The following is a 16,163-nucleotide window of genomic DNA, read 5'->3' on the forward strand; positions in this document are numbered from 1 at the left end:
GGTTTATGGAACTCAGATTATGTTTTACACTCAAGGAGTTTTTATGGTTTTACCCAATTGAGTTGAATGTATTTAAGGCACCTGAACACGTTCACTCATGGTTTGGTTCGGTTCGGTTCTGCTGCTGGGAAAGCCAAAGCTCCACAGCAATCCCCCCCCCGCCCCCCCCCCCCCCCCCCCCCCCCCCCCATGCACTTTTTTGGCGCTTGCACTTCATCATTTTGACTCCAGAAAGTAAAGAAGAAGTGGACCACTCCACCTCGACTCATCAGCTCTTGTTGCTCACTGTTTTCCACTGCTTGTACTGTCCTGCTTACACCGTTCATTCACAAAATGCTGCAGGACAGGCAAAACAAATGCCTTTAAATTGGGCTTTGTCAGGTGACAATGCTTCAGACAGTCGCACTGCATTGTGGGTGGAATCACCATTCTTCCAACTTTTTATCCAGATGTCACTGTAATACTAAACTAGTAAATAAAGACCGTTTATTTGCAGAAGTAAAAAATGCGGTTTTGACTCACACACACACACACACACACACACACACACACACACACACACACACACACACACACACACACACACACACACACACTTCGTTCAAATGTCAAAAAGAATAGTATTACTGTCATTGCTTTCATCCGAATTGAAGGAGGTAATAAAGTTTGGATCACACTCCAGCACAGACGGTGGCGCTATTGTACCTCTAAACCTTTTGCCACCCGTCAACAGGAAGAAGAAGAAGAAGAAGGACACGCTGCAGCCAAGAAGAGAAGAAGAAGAGGCGCAGCAGCATGGCGGGGAGGTGGAGATCAGGTAATCAGCTGAAAATGTTGTACTTCGATTCGATTCTTCTCTTAATGAGAATTGGGATACTCGTCTTCATTCACATCAAACCGTTTTTTAAGTTCATCTTTTGTTGTTTGTGTCTGTTTACAACGTAGTTTAGTTTGTACCGTTTTGTGAGCAGTGTCTGCTGTAACAGACTCGTGATGTTTCTGTTTCAAAAGTTACTTTTTCCTGCCTTTACAACTAGATTTTCTAAATGTACATTGATCCTGGCTTTACTTTTTTCGGATAATGTAAAGGCTGTGCCAAACAAAGCTCAGCTTTGGGAGGGAGAGAGTGATGAAAAGACAGAGAGGTGATGAAGGAGAGAAACTAAACATTTCAGAGGTTGGAGAGAGGAGAAAGTGAAGAGACAAGAGAAGAAAGAGGACATAATATGAGAGAAGAAGAGGATGAGAGAGACAGAGAGGGAGTAGTTTGTGAAAAACAGGAGGACACAGAAGAGGAGCTGAGGGCATGAGGACAAGATGGAAAAACACTGAAGGAGAGCAGAGTGAGAAACGAAGCTGAGAAAAGACATTTCTCCAACTGACCTTGATCCAGCCAGATACAACAAGAAAACATGAACAGATTAAAGTCTGCCTTCTAATGCATCAGTTTAGCAGTTGTAACCATAATGACCCCAAATCAAAGTTTGGCGAAAACATTTTTATGCCACAACATGAAGTGGGAGGAGAAATCTCTCTGGTTTACATGTTCATGAAAGCAGCACATGCAGAGCATGTGAAGTGACAGGCTGATAATACACACACGTTATTGACACTGTTGTTTTCAATAAGTGCTTCAATTTCAGTTGGATTTTGCTCTTCATTTTCTTCTCTACTTCGCAATCGTCAAAATAAGTGAGAGAAAGAAGCAGCTTTCATTGTAATTTAGAAAACATAATAACAGCTGTGTTTCTGTGTCTCACAGAGGAAATATTTCATCTCCGTCACCAACAGTGAGTTCAGTTCAGGCTTTGTGAGAGTTTTTCATCGAGGGACTAACTGCTGCTGCTGCTGGAGGAATCTTCACCATGTTTGAACAAACTACCAATCATTACAAGGAGGAGATTGATCGTCAGCGCAGACTGCTGAAGATGATCGGGGAACCTCAAGTGAAGTTACACAGAACAGGTATGGAGACGTCTGAATGAACATTTGAATGTGACTGGTGGAGGATCTCCATCGTTATGGCTGTTTGGTTTATACTTGTGGAAGTGTGATAACAGCAACAACACAGCATTCCTCTTTAGGAAACACAGTATGTCCTTTTTATCTCCCAAGGAGGAAATATTAGTTGATTTGAAAGCTTTATTTCAAACATGTCAAAAAATAAGTGAACAATCAACGCAAGAAAGAAAAACAGAACATCCAACCACATAGACAACATAAGCCCCTTTCACACTGGCCAAAAAAACCTGTTTAAACCCGCTTATTAATCGGCTCCTCATGGCAAAGTGTTCACTCTGCATTAGACCCGGGTTTTTCAACCCTGCAAACGACGTGGGTTTTTAGCGGGTCGCTACTATCGGCTTTTTACTGAGAGGGGCGAAAGGGAGTGTGAAAGGCAGACGCGAGTCGACGCGGTAATTTACATGATGACGTCAACGCAGTGCGGCTACGCTAGCACGGTAGTTGTTTCTGGACACAGCGTGAGATTTCCTTCATCAAGATGACCCAGTATTGGCAAGATAGCGAGACCAGAGAGCTCCTCTGGATCCGTGGGGAAGAGGAGATTCGTCTACAGGTAACGGGGACTGTGTTCCGCTGCATTGCTTACTTTCGCTTTGCTCCGTCGCGCTGATGATTAGGGATGTCCCGATCCGATATTGATATCGGATATCGGTCCGATATCAGCCAAAAAAGGAGTATCGGATTTTAACGGATTGAATCTAAAATCTCCGATAAAAGTAAAAGTCTTGTTCGATACTATAATATAATATTAGCATAAAGCAATATAAAAATCTATTTATGAGCCCCGCCTTCCTCTCATAGACCCCCATGTTATCCGAAAAAGCGCCGGTCAGCTTCAGCCAATAGATTTCGAGCTTACGCCTTGTCATGGAGTCAGTCAAAGTGTGCACGCTGCCAGAGAGCACGCGCACTCGCCCAGGCAGAGGTGAGTTAGCGACGCAGCAGCCATCGCGCTTACCTCGGATTCGGGCTGCTACAAACGATTATTTTGGTAGTCGACTAATCACCGATTATTTTTTCGATTAGTCGACTAATTGCATAATATGTAAATTAAGTGTAAAACATAGTTTATCACACCACCATGAAGCTGCTCATACATATATATATATACATATAAAATTAGTTTTCAGCTTTAAGTGTTTAAGGTATATGTTAAGTAAAAGTAGACAATTCATTAAAGTTAAAGATAGTTCATTAAACCTTTATTAAAACATGCAAAAAACACTTGTTTAACTGTGTACCATAAAAATAAAGAAAAGGCATTTTCCCAAACAATACAAAAATAAATCCTTCAAGTTGATTTTTTTTTTTTAATTTCCTTAATTTGTGTTTGGTATCAAATGTAGCAGCAACAATGAGGTAGGCACCTGTAACTAAGGAATTATTCAAGTTTCCATCTCACTTACTCAGACCACACAAAAGTGCACTTTGTGTTCAGTGCTCATCAACTGTTTTCAACTTTATACTCCGACTCTACATCATGCCAAACTATGCAAGGCTCTTGTTCATGGCCAGAAAAGTCAGCATCTCTACATGCGCTGGAGACAAGCTTGCTCGCTTTTGGGAGCAGATGTTCCCTGCTGCAGAGAAAATCCGCTCCGATGGGGTGGAGGTTGCAGGGATGCACAGAAACGACCTGGCGAGTTTTGATAGTGTGGGGAAACGCCCCTCATTTTCACTCCACCATTTCAGTGGGTCTACCGTTTTCGGAAGTGAGTCCTCTCCAAAGTACAGCCGAACTTCATTTATCACAACTTGGATGTTTCTGTCGCCCTCAGATTCTCCGTCCTCATTTTCACTCAGACTGTCTGTGTCCGACTGAAGAAGGGTTTCCAGAGCACTCTTTGTACCTGAACCATTGGCCCTCTGCTTTGCATCCTGTGTCTCAGTTGTTTTTGCTTCTTTGACAGCAAGCAGTTCAGTCCTCCCCTGCAGTCTGATGCCATCTTCGGGAGTCAAAAACTTCAGCTTTCTGTATCCCGGGTCCAAGGCAGCAGCAAGAAGAACCGGATTTTCTTTGTCTGCTGAGATAGTGCAAATACTCCCCCATCTCTGTGTTATCCCTTTTCCTGCACTGGAAATGAAGTATTTTCCTGAGCTTGTCTCAAATTGGCTTCGGTGTACAGCCCGTGTCAGCCCTTTGACCACCTGTGGAAGATCTGAAATAGTTGTGTGCTGCTGTCCACTAAGGTAAACAGTAGCAATCTGAAAAGGTGCCAACCCTTGCTTCAATTCTTCAAGCAGCTCCCACTGCTCTGGCTTCAGGTCAAAGTAGTGTTTCCCCCTTGGAGTTACCTCAGGATCTGACAGAGTGGCAGTGACAGGCCAGCGCTGTTCAAGGAGTCTTTCTATCAAGTGGAATGTGCTGTTCCATCTTGTACTGACATCCTGGATCAGTGCATTTTGCTTCAATTTCATTTGCTCCTGTTTCATCTTTAACCTTGTACTGGCCAGCTCACTTCGCTTAAAGTGCTCCACTAGCTGCCTCGCAGCACCTAATGCTCTGCTGATGCTGGTTTCTTTGAGAGCAGTGTTGATTATGAGCTGGAGTGTGTGTCCAGCACAGCGGATAGAGGCCCATCCATGTTTTTCTTCAAGCAGTCGCATTGCTGCCACCATATTGGAACCACTGTCGTGAACTACTGCTTTCATCTTGGTGGGCAAGATGTCAAACTTTGCTAAAACCTCTTCCATCCATGTCATTATGTTTGCACCAGTATGCCTCTCCTCTAGAGGCAAGGTGGAAAGGTTGAAGGTCTTCATCTTCCAATCTTCACTCAGGAAATGGCATGACACACCAAGGTAAGCCTCTGTTGCACGACTGGTCCACACATCAGTAGTCAGTGCAAGCAAATTGTTGATGCCCCTGAGAGTCTCCTTTACCTGAAAGACATGATTTGGAAGAATAGTAAGCAATACGAAGAAAATTAGATACAGTATTTTTTTCATTATTAATTATCTGTCAGTTTATGCATCAAGTGGGTTAAATAATAAACATTCAGCATTTAAATAAAAAAAAAACAAATTACATTGCTTGCCTTAACCATGACGAATTCTTAAGTTACTTGTGTGTGTGTGTGTGTGTGAGAGAGAGAGAGAGCTGTGATCTTTAATTCTTGTTTTAATGTTCCTTGTTTATTAAATCATATTTATTGTGGTGTTGCTTTTGCAACATTTTTTAAATAGATTAATGTCAATGAATTAAATTGTAAATAGAGTGAAAGAGAGACTGACCTTCTCCAAGGTCGAATGATATTTCTGCTCCATCAGTGTGGTGAAGTGGGATCTGTCTGGTAGGTAGTTGTCATGATAATCCGGGTTAAACTGTCTGATCATCTGTTTAAACCCTTCACCATCCACCATGGACAGGGGTCTCATGTCCGTCACCAACATGTTCAGAATGGATTCAGTCAGGACATTTGCTTGCTGAGGGGTGCAGGTAGTTGGCTCTGTAACAAAGTCGTCCATTGAAGAAGAACGTACTTTTTTGGCACTGAAACATAACGTTAGAAAACATTAGCGTGACATCACTTCTTATTAAAACACATCACTGTTATAACGTTACAGGAAACACATGAAATATGTGTGCTAAAGGCAGCTAATGAATCAAATTGTCACCGCTAATGTTAACGTTGACAGCTATGAGTAAATAGCACGTTAGCCCTCTATGCTAATATTATTAGTTTATCGAGACGACGGTCCCTCTTCATCGTTGTCACGAGCCACGGCGTGCTTCCGTTTCAGGTGCTCACGCATAGCTGTTGTGCTGCCGTGGTAGGCAAGTTCTGTCCTGCAGAGTTTCGAGATAAAAAAAAAACCACGATGCGTCGACTGTTAAATTAGTCATCGATGATTTTAATAGTCGACATAATCGTGATTAATCGACCAATCGTGGCAGCCCTACCTCGGATATACCCATGGTCTGCTGAACATCCACCATAAACAGCTAAACATGTAGGATGCTGTAGGACTCGGAGGCTTTCATTTTCACCCGACAGATAATTCGCATACACAATCAAAGGGGCGTGGCTTGGTCGCTCATGAAAGCAGAGGGAGGGCGGAACCTCGAGACGGATTTAAAAAAAACCTCTCTCTTTCAAAACTCCGGAAACGAGCTTTAAAGGGTTAAAAAGGAGAATATTTGTTCCGCGCATGCGTTCCCTCGTACATAGTGACGTGTGACATGCGCAGTAAATGGGAAGCAGGACAGTCAAAAAACCAGCAGAAGGTGGTTGAAAAACACTTTTTTAATCAAAAAGCCCGACAGAAAAAACACTGGAGAGGCGAGATGGAACCAAATTGCGCAACAGCGAGTTGTATAAATACTAGCGATCGTTGGCCGTTATGGATTAACTGGTTCCCGTGTTAACGAATGACAGCGGAGGTCTGTGTAAACACATGCTGACAACAGCAGTTGTTAAAGACTCACAAAAGACTTTAAATGTATACACTCACTGTAACTGTCAATAACCGACGTTCGCCAGAACGATGACATGTTTCAGTCGTATTGGTCACAACACGGGCACCAGTTAATTCGAAACAACGGCATGCGGAGTAGAGCACACATCGAGACATGCCGTTTGGGGCAGCGGTGCAGCAGCCAGGGGAGCAGCCGCTCCTTGAGCAGCGTATCATGGAGATGTTGTGACATTATTTGAGCAGATATCCAGCAGATAAAAACTCTCTGCTCAGCGCTGGGGACTGCTGCTGCAGAGTTAAAGACCTGAAAGTTCCTCGTGAGACTTTGTGCGCATGTCACAGGGCGCTTTATAATTCGCTTCACCCAGGGTCCTTGTAAACAAGGATTCATCGTGGATCGCTTTGTATGCCGTTCATGAATACACTCGCATTTAATGCGATTGTTTACAATGGGATTGAAAAAACACCCATGTAAACTGGGCCAAAGTTGGCCCCGTACAGGTAGTCGTGAAACTTTTCTCCCAAAAACATCCCTTTATTTTGTTTGTAAACAGAAACTGCATTTCACAGTAAACATTAAGAAATAACTATCACTGGTGTACTGACTTATTAATAGGACTAGATGTTAATTGTCCCTATAATTCACATCAGTTGAACGTCATTGGAGATGTCCTCTACTCTTGGTTGGGATTTGCCACAATTCCGCAGTGCCACCAGTATGCCACATCTTCAGTTGTTTGCCTCGAGCTTCATTGGGTGTTTCCGCCTCCTATAACAAGACACCCTCTGCTGAGGTTGGCCCACCACAGGGTGATCAGTTCCTGGGTGTGTGGCGCATGGTGGCACCATGCGATCACTTGCAGCCCATACTGCTTCTTCGCGTTTCAGCCACAGCCAGTGGCTGCTCCGTTCTGCTGCAGTGGCAAGTTATTTAATTGCCCTCCATTGAGCCTGCCCTCTGACCCCTACTTCCTTCAGGAGCCTTGTGGTGGACCTGGCTACAAAGCCTCTACAGCCGACCTCCACTGGCCAGATCTTCACATTCCAGCCCCGCCCCTCTGCTTCAGCTGCTAAGTTGGCATATCGCAGTTTCTTCTGCTCAAATGCTTCATCGATGACCTCTTCCCATGGGACGGTCAGCTCAACGACGAAAACATGCCGGTAGGATTTGGACCACAGGACCAAGCGATTTTGGGTGGAAAGGTGAGCCTCTGGGTGAGGTCCACCTGCGTCTCCCAATCCCAGGCTGTGTTGAGTGGGCCTGGGTCTGAAGGAGAGGACTTGGTCCCTCTTTTATCCCCTTCCTGAATAAAGGTATTTCCTTTGGGCCTGTAGTCTGGGCATTTAGAGGCATGGCATTGGTGGTTGTTCTCCTGTTCTCGATTTCGGCAGACAAACACTTCAGCACCTGGTTGTGGCGCCAGGTGTATCTTCCCTGGGTTAGGCTGGTCCTGCAACCCACCAAGATGTGTTTGAGGGTCACCGGGGCTGCACACCGGAGACAGGCTGGATCCTCTCCATACCAGACATGTCGGTTGGTTGGAGAGGGCAGGACATCATACGTGGCTCTAATGATGAAGCTTAGGCTGTTGGACTCCATGCTCCACATGTCACTCTGTTATTTTCCTCCTCTCCACGCCTTCCCACTTCATCCAGCGGCCTTGCTGAGCTTGGGAGACCGCTGTGGCACACCTGGCTACTTCCTCCTGGTGGCGCACTTCCTCCACCACCATGTGCCGCCGTTCAGCACATGTAGCCCTCTGCCAGGTAGGTGTTGTTTCCAACCCAAGGCCACCTCTGCCATGTTGGATATGCCCTGTAACAATTCACCTATTATTTCCAAGGCGATCTTGCCACTACCCATTAAGAGGTCACGGGCGGAAAACACCAATCAGCAGGGGTGATTAATAGGCAGAAGACAAACTTAAGATTGGTAACAAAAACCCATATTTATTCTGGAAAACCCCCTCCCAACAGAAAACAAGCAACCCGACGCTCGGGCGCTCCTCCTTATAAATTAAACAGAAAACGCCGCACAACGCGGGAAGTCCAGAAATGAACACGAAGGGCTCACCAAGCCCTATCTTTTATTGCCCAAAGTTTCCCACAAAGTCCGGGTCGCACATCCTTTCGTGGAGACCGACTGAGTGGCCCACGGCTGTTAATTACTCACGCCCCGGCAAGACCTCAGTCCACTGATCTCCACAGCTCCTCTTCTCCAGCCCGGTACTCCATGGAAAAGATGACGGTTTAATCCAGTAGATCCCCAAAACACCAAGTTATATATTCCACAGTGGCGCTGATCCTCCCTGGTAAACGCTCCACGGCCTCGCTCCTCTGGCAGGTGAGTTCCACAGGACGGCGTGTGACGTCACTCTCCTCTCACCACAGTTGCGCTGTGTTCCTTAAGTAAACAACCCCGCCCAGATACCAATGTCCAGGTGACAGCGCCCATACGTTTTTTCAACCCAAACCGAGCCCCAGATTAAACATCCCCAGCGAACCAAGATTTACATATTCAGATGTCAGCTCAGGGAAACATTACATCACCCCTGCTGGGTGAAACGGGTGGACCTACCCGGTCGTTACATTACTATGTCCCGGTGCCTGAGGGTGGCCTTTGCCACCATGACTGCTGCAGATGGCTTCCATTTCCTCTCCGTAGCTACGGTTGGAGCAGCTCCTCTGCTGAATGGATCCCGAGATTTGGTGAGAGTCATCTCCAGTCTTGCTTTGGCACATTTGTACTCTTCAACCAGGTTTGAGGTTGGTGGGGAGAGGGCTCAGTTGCCCTCAGTTGCCTTAGCCTACACTGCTAAGGCATCTTGGCAGTCCAAGCCATTTCCTCACTTGTGCGTTCACCAGCCTCTCCAGCCGATTGGCATGGGATATAGTGACCTCATAGATGGAGATTGGCCACATGAGACGGGGCAGCAGCCCAAACTTGAAAGCACCACAGTTTCAACTTTCCAGGCAGTGCTGTGCTGTTGATCTGCTTGAGGCCATTGATGGTGTCTTGTTTGAGTTGCTCCAACTGCTTTGTGTCTTTTAGCTCAGCGCTGTACCAGCAGCCAAGACTTTTGACAGGCTTCTCTGGAATGGTTGTTATTGGCTTGTTGTTGGCATGGAACCTCTTATTGGTGAGCTGGCCTTTGACAATGGAGATACTACGGGATTTGCTGGGTTTTATCTCCATTCGTGCCCATTGGATGTTCCTCTGGAGTTTATCCCTGAAGAATATATTTCCTTCCACATTTCAGAAGACAGATTTGTCGGAAATGATTGATGGTTGAGGAATTCTTCTCTTTGGGAATCAGGATCCCTCCCGCTCGTCGCCATGCCTTTGGTATAATTCCTTTTTCCCATGCCACTTTCATCAACCTCCAGAGGTATTTAAGGACGCCCAGCATGTTCATATAGACCTCAAATGGAATGCTGTTGGGCCCAGGGGCTGAGGCAGTTGGTGCCCGCTTTACTGGGTTTTCTACTTCACTCTATGCTGGGGGCCTTGTGTCCATCTGAATCTCAGGTGGCTGAATTGGTGGCATGTCATCTGGAATGCTGGCTGGCACATGTCTCTGGTTGTCGGAGTACGTCTTCCTCAGGTGCTCCTCTAGTTCCCTTACAGGTGCTTTGAGGGTCCCAGTTTTCTCCTTGACAAAGAGGTCTCTGATGAACTTGTAGAGGTCTCTGTAGAAGGCAGTCTTTGTTCGTTCCTTCTTCTTATGTTGCTTTCTCAAACATTCATCTCTTCGCAGTGTTGCAAGATGCAGCTTGATGTTGCCCTGTATTGCCTCAAGTCCTTTCCTTTCCACTGCTGTGACCTTCTTCCACTGTTTTCTCAGGAACCTCTTTTATTTCGCAAGTTTCTCAATCTCTTGTTGTCTTCTGGATTTGAGATGAACTGCTGGTTCCTTCTGTGTCCTACGGTTGTTACTCTTCACCCCAATTCTCCCTGCTCCATAGTTGTAGATGGTCTTTCCAAACTTGTCCAACTTCCTGTCCACACACCCTTTCAGACGTTCAAGAAGATGGACAAGGTCTGCGTCGATGGATTCCCACTCCTTTTTCTGGCCAGATTTAGGCCACAAGATTTGAGAATACCTTCCAATCATCTTCCTCTCTGCTTGTGGCTGGTTGGGTTCTGGACTCATGTCCGTTGGTGGATCCGTGCCTGCCTGGTTGTGCCTTGTTTGGGGTTCTGATACCCTGTGAACTGTGGTGAGTTTCCTGCCACTGAGCTTCACTCGACTGACTTGTCTTACCTCTGAGGAAGTAGTGGTCAATGCGAGGCCCCTTGCTCAGCTCTCTCAGGCACTTTTTCCTACCCTGGTGAATCTTGAACCCCTTCTCTGATGCAGTCTTTTGCCAGCCACAGATGCAGCTTTGTAGCTTGTGTCCTGTCAGTACTGTTCTTCCATCAACTGTCGTGCTGATCATTTGATTTGTCATCATTTCTGTTTCAAGGTTCGTTACCTTGTAGTCCACCAATGAGTCATCTTTCGCCCCTGCTCTCGCAGACTCCAGGGGTGTTTTTCCTTCTGAACTTTTCATAGCAATAGTTGGGTGGACCCAAGACACTACAGTGTAGGACTACTGCCATCACAGGGAGCTAACCTATGCCACCCCCATTGGGGTCTATTCCCTCCTGCCAGCAGTCTCTTCAGGCTGTCACCAGGTCTTTCCCAGGTTGTCAGCTGCCCTTTCGCAGCGGCCACTGGTTTTGACACCAGATATCAGACTTCTTAATAGGACTAGATATCTAGATATGACTAGATGCACTTCTCTCATGATAACAGATACTGAAATAGTATTTTCAAATAATAAATTGCCTCTTATTACCTGACTGCTGGTATACATTACACAGCAGTATACACCGAAGTTCACCCAGGCCGGAGAGTTAAACGAAGCTGGTGCCTCTTCAAAGTTCTGTCTCTCAACTCTTCCGCTCGTGCTGAACATGCCTTCTGTAAGTATGAGGTGCACTCAGTGTTGCCAGATTTGCTCAGTAAAATACGCAACAAAGTGGATGTGTTTGGAGTTGGAGCCACCAGGATGATAGGGGCATGCTTCAAGCCTCACCTGGGTTTGGGAGCAGTAAAGCCCAAAATGGCACTTTTGGAACCAAAAAAAAAAAAAATTCCCTCAACTTAAGACTGCCAACATTGACAAGCGAATTTTCAAAATAAGAAGCTGATAATAAGTGGACCTGGCAACTACTGCTGCACTTTGACCCGGCTACAGTTACAACAGCGGATAAGTGTGAGCAGCAAAACAGCAGTGATTGTGGAGGACAAGTGTTTTTTTATCCATCTGGACTAGGGATGGGTACCGAATTTCGGTAATTTTTTGGTACCGACCGAATTCCCGCTGAAGTACTGAGTATCGATTCACGGGAAATCCGTCGGTACCACATTTCGGTACCTGAACGCACCTTTTTTTTTTTTTTTTTGACCCTGAACGCACCTTGACATTATGCATCGGCAAGAGCGGAGGACACGGTGACGCGGTTACGTGGGTCCAAAATCTTCGGAGTATTTTGACTCGCAGACCGGGAGCAAATATATAATATACCGGGAGAGCGGACACGCACACGGGCCGTGAGAGCGGGTGGGCGGGCGGGCGGGCGGGCGGGGTGGGGTGGGGGGGCGGCGGCGGCCGCTTGTGGCTGCCGGCCGGAATAGACCCCACTGGCCTGGAACACACCGGCCGTTCGGGAAACCTCCCGATAGACATATGGGCCACCCCGCCCCTGTTCGGAGTTGTTCGTGGGAGGAACAAGCTGCTTCTGCGATGGTCGCTCCCGCTGCATGTCACTTCCTAAACAATGCTCTGCGCATGCGCGGCTTGAAACAAGAGCGCGCATCGAGGCGGCGACTCGACATGATATGTCATCACGCAAAAGCAGTCCCACGTGGCTTTTGATTGGCATTATGACTGTCCAATTACGAGTTGGAACCATACAATTCTGATCCTCCAGTATACCTTTGAGTGTTTACTGTAGAGGTGCCTGGTGCTGCTAATGTGAAACATTTTATACAGTTATTTATTTTGAAAGTTGTTTGTTACTGTATGGGCAGCAGGTGCAAATGTGAAACATTTCATACAGCTATTTATTTTGAGTCTATTTTTATTATGTTATTTATCATTGTTATTTATTTAAATTTTTTTACTTTATCCCCACACACATTTTTCTCAAGTTCTATATTGGAGTTATTTCAGTTGATGTTATTGAAGCATAAATGTTGAAAATTCTGAAGTTTTGACTGTTTTTTTAAATATACAAAATAACTTTAATTACCAAATGCATATTCCCCCCCCCCAAAACAAAACAAAAAAAAAAAAAGTATCGAAAACAGGTACCGAAAAATACCGGTATCGATTCGCAGGTACCGAGTATTGGTATCGTATCGATTCAGATGTGAAAGGTACCCATCCCTAATCTGGACAGACACATACACATAAACGATAAGCTGTAAAGCAGCCATGTAAAATGAATCACAAAACCGAAAAACCGCGGTCCATTAGGGCGTATTGTCCCATGTGGAGCAGACCGAATGGTTCAATATTTTGCCGTGTACTGTTGCATCACTAGCACGTACGCTCAATGCAGTCACAAAATTTGGGCTGCGCGCGGACCCGAGCGGACAGGAATTGACTATTTTAACGTCAGAGCGATCAATGCGCAACGCGCACACATGGAGACAGCGGTGTTGTTTTCGTTAACGATGACATAACAAAATCATTTCGTCAGCGTTTTTTCGGTGACTAAAATGAGATGACGAGCTAAAAATATCTCTTTAAAGACGGAAATGTGACGAGACGTATCTGTTGTTTTCATTAACGAGACGAGACGAAAATGTCAGTGTTTTGACTTTCAGAATAAACTAAAACAAATGCGATTCCCCAGCTTGTTCACGCAGATCGGCTGCTTTAATCTGAAAATATCAGCAATTCATGAGCTGTTTCCTGTTTGACCACACCTGTACTGCATGCACCGGCGCACTAGAGAGCGTGGAGCAACTTTCGCACAGGGGCTCGGCATGAGGAAAAGATGCAGTGATTCATGGATGTACTTTAATCAGAATCCAGCAGAAAATGAAACGGAATGCCTCGTAGTGGAAGACGGAGGATCTGATCAACTGTTTGTTCTTACTGTCAAACTGCAATAGGAGCCCATCGTTGATTAGTGAAGATTTTTTTTCCCCAAGTACCTATAAATCTTTACTTTTCCTTCTTTCTTTTTTTTAATAATTTAGGTGTTGTCTTATTTTGAAGAAATGTATTTTCACTTTTGTTTAAAATTTGTACAGAGAAAATTCAGGTAAGGAATACTTTAAAGTTTTTCAAACTCAAGTTATATTTCACTTTTGAAGACTTCCAAGTGTTTCATACCATCAAGTGTCCCAGAGGAATTAAATTAGTTTTTTTTCAGTTGTTTTAATGGTAGTATTTTCCTAATAACCATCTTAACATTGTTTTTTTTCGCTCCTCCAAAAGTAATGATAGGCAGTTACTCTTACCAGTTCAAATCAGTAACATAAAAACATAACAGACCAGTTTTAATAAAAGATCTCAGCCTTTGTATCAGTATGGACATTCTAAAAATAGCCTGAAAGTATCAGCAAAACTCCTATTAGTTCTCTCATTCTATCTGGCAGAGCTCATATAAGCACTGCATTGAGGTTGTAAAGTATCAAACTAGTACAGTGTATTATTTAATATTCAAAGGCGTCAATGTGTTAGGTTGGTTTTCTGCTGTTGAATTATATTATGTTTGTTTGGTTTACAATTTCCTTTGTCTGTCTTTTTCCTTATGTATTTAAGCCTTTTTTTAATGACTAAAACCCATTTGGTTTTCATCGACTAATACTATTAAGTGTTGAAATGACTAAAATGTGACTCAAACTAATAAGCATTTCGTCCAAAAGACTAAGACTCAAACTTAATCAAAATAGGCTGCCAAAAACAACACTGGGAGACAGGCAGGATGAACCAGACTTAATGAAGGACTGGACTTTCAACTACCTGTGAAATTTAAAAAGATTTCAGTTTCACCGCTTGAGTCCTATTTTTGTGTCTTCTTTTTTTTCCCCCCCCCCAGCTGGAACAGTAGACGTAAAGTAACTAATACTTTATAGTGTTTTTCTTTTGTCCCTATAGAGCTCCTACAACAGCATGGCTGTCGGGAGGAACAGCTCTTCAAACAGGAAGAGCAGGATGAACCAGAACCTCCACAGATCAAAGAGGAAGAAGAACCAGGACTTCTACAAGTTAAAGAGGAGCAGGAGGAGCCAGAAACTCCAAAGACCAAAGAGGAAGAAGAAGAAGAACCAGGACTTCTACAGGTTAAAGAGGAGCAGGAGGAACCAGAACCTCCTCAGATCAAAGAGGAAGAAGAAGAACCAGGACTTCTTCAGGTTAAAGAGGAGCAGGAGGAACCAGAACCTCCTCAGATCGAAGAAGAAGAACCAGGACTTCTACAGTTTAAAGAGGAGCAGGAGGAAACAGAACCTCCACAGCTAAAAGAGGAAGAAGAAGAACCAGGACTTCTTCAGGTTAAAGAGGAGCAGGAGGAACCAGAACCTCCTCAGATCGAAGAAGAAGAACCAGGACTTCTACAGTTTAAAGAGGAGCAGGAGGAAACAGAACCTCCACAGCTAAAAGAGGAAGAAGAAGAACCAGGACTTCTTCAGGTTAAAGAGGAGCAGGAGGAACCAGAACCTCCACTGATTGAAGAGCACATGGAACTTGGTACCAGCCAGAAGGGAGAGCGACTTATTCTGAAGTTTGAACATGATTCCTTTAAGGCTTCCTCTATTAAGCAACAACATGACCTGAGTGAACCAGATGAAGTACCGGACACTGAGCAGCTCCTCTCTGGTGATGCTGAAGTCCACCATGTGAAAAAACGTCTGGACTCAGAATCAATTGTAAAAACAGATGTGAGGATAATCAGCATGTTTCATAGTGACCGTGTGGAGAACTTTCCTGTGTCAGAGAAGCAGGCTGACTGTGAAGAAACATGCGGGACAATTGTCAATAAGAAACGTGAATTATGTCAGAAGGTAGAAACAGCCACCAATAAGAAGGTAATATGTGAAACATGTGGCAAAGGCTTCCGGGACCGATGTTACTTGAAGGTTCACATGAGAACTCACACTGGTGAGAAGCCGTATTCTTGTGAAAAATGTGGGAAAAGTTTCCGTCGACCGTCGCAGTTGTTGGAACACATGAGAACTCACACTGGTGAGAAGCTGTTTTCTTGTGAATCATGTAAGAAAACTTTTACCAAGCGGAGTTATTTGAAGATTCACATAAGAACTCACACTGGTGAGAAGCCATATTCTTGTGAAAGTTGTGGGAAAAGTTTCAATGAACTCAGTTGTTTGAAGATTCACTTGAGAACTCACACTGGTGAGAAGCCACATTCTTGTGAAACTTGTGGAAAAAGTTTCAGTGAACGCAGTAATTTGAAGATTCACATGAGAACTCACACTGGTGAGAAGCCATATTCTTGTGAAACATGTGGGAAAAGCTTTCACTATCCAAATTGTTTGAAGATTCACATGAGAACTCACACTGGTGAGAGACCGTATTCTTGTCAAACATGTGGCAAAAGCTTCATTGAACGGAGTAATTTGACAAATCACATGAGAATTCACACTGGTATGAAGCCGCATTCTTGTGAAACATGTGGGAAAAGATTTTCTTTTCCA

At 44.7% G+C, this 16,163-nt stretch overlaps 1 long non-coding RNA gene across 1 annotated transcript; it reads left to right on the forward strand.

The window, feature by feature from the left end:
* The first annotated feature begins 765 nt into the window (after positions 1-765).
* Positions 766-14,776, forward strand: LOC115408308 (uncharacterized). Its single transcript, XR_003933761.1, has 3 exons — positions 766-817; positions 1,763-1,965; positions 14,608-14,776. It is a non-coding gene; the product is annotated as an uncharacterized LOC115408308 (long non-coding RNA).
* Positions 14,777-16,163: the final 1,387 nt, after the last annotated feature.

This window comes from Salarias fasciatus, chromosome 3, assembly GCF_902148845.1.
Source record: "Salarias fasciatus chromosome 3, fSalaFa1.1, whole genome shotgun sequence".
NCBI classification, from domain to species: domain Eukaryota; kingdom Metazoa; phylum Chordata; class Actinopteri; order Blenniiformes; family Blenniidae; genus Salarias; species Salarias fasciatus.